Genomic DNA, 1005 nt, shown 5'->3' with positions numbered 1-1005 from the left:
GTGTGTCTGTGATAGAGGACTGTGGTGGACAGCAAATCTCTATCAAGCACACAGTTACTTCAGATAAGATTTCAGGGAAGACTCACTGTTTTTACAAGCTTATCTCTCCACGCTGAGCTACTCATTAGATAAAAGATCAGGGAGTACAAGGTTGCACCGGCTGTGTAGGTTAATGTGACATGTGCGCAGACACAGTTGATCATTTCCCAGCAGGTACCACTCTATCCTATTCTATTATAGATAATAGCGTTATAGATAAGAGGAGCGTGTTTGGTACCTGGGAAGGTGTCACGTTGGCGTGAGGAAGGTCCGGGCTCGGGCTGCTCTTGTCTACGGAGACGGTGCTGATGCTGGTCAAGATGATGGAGTCCTTCTTCTCCATGACGTCTCCGTTGTGAAGGGAGTTTTCCTGAGGCGGCTCTGCAGGAGTGAAGTGGCTGTGGCCGTGCTGAGGAGACGACAGACACAATCAGGATCTTTAACCTCCATACCAGAAGCTTCAGGACCACTACACCTTCCTCATCCTCATCACAGCTCTGCTTAGCAAAATTTGGCTTTTTCTGTTACTTCTTCATCACATAGTTTATTTATTTCCTGTTACTGGTGTTTCTGACACTAGAGCTAAAAAGTGAACATGTTATATTTCAGTGGAGTTTTACGAGGGGTTATTGAAAAGCTGAGCTTCATTCTTCATATTTAACAATGTTAGGATTCTATGTAATCACATGCTTCTTGTATTTACTGACCCACACAGCAAAATGAAGCTTCTGGCCCAACATACACCCGGGTCCTCCGCCCCAAGTCCGGCCCATATACTTCCACATGAGGGCAGATTCTGGCTGTAATCCTCCGATGTTGTCTGACAGCTGCAAGATTTTCTGTGTGTGCGCCAGAATTGGTCCAGATGTGGAAGCGGCATCTAACAATCAGGTTGTATATGGGCCAGATTCGGGCCGTGGAACCGTGGTGTACACTGGGCCAGAACAAACATGTGGCCCCGGTATG

At 46.9% G+C, this 1005-nt stretch overlaps 1 pseudogene across 1 annotated transcript in view; it reads right to left on the bottom strand.

Annotated features, from left to right (window-relative positions):
* The window catches only part of LOC111650718 (metal cation symporter ZIP14 pseudogene), a 2426-nt pseudogene extending 1943 nt beyond the window's left edge, over positions 1 to 483 (bottom strand). The window contains exon 1 of the transcript XR_015436873.1: positions 278 to 483. The product of XR_015436873.1 is annotated as a metal cation symporter ZIP14 pseudogene (transcript). The remainder of the gene's footprint in view (positions 1 to 277) is intronic.
* Between the last annotated feature and the right edge of the window lie 522 nt (positions 484 to 1005).

The sequence above is a fragment of the Seriola lalandi genome, unplaced genomic scaffold (genome assembly GCF_002814215.2).
Source record: "Seriola lalandi dorsalis isolate HSWRI2012SDOR001 ecotype SW California unplaced genomic scaffold, Sedor1 jcf7180002052742, whole genome shotgun sequence".
In the NCBI taxonomy this organism is placed as follows: Eukaryota; Metazoa; Chordata; class Actinopteri; order Carangiformes; family Carangidae; genus Seriola; species Seriola lalandi.
The sequence above is the reverse complement of the archived record's forward strand: the minus strand, read 5'-3'. Positions and strand labels throughout refer to the sequence as shown.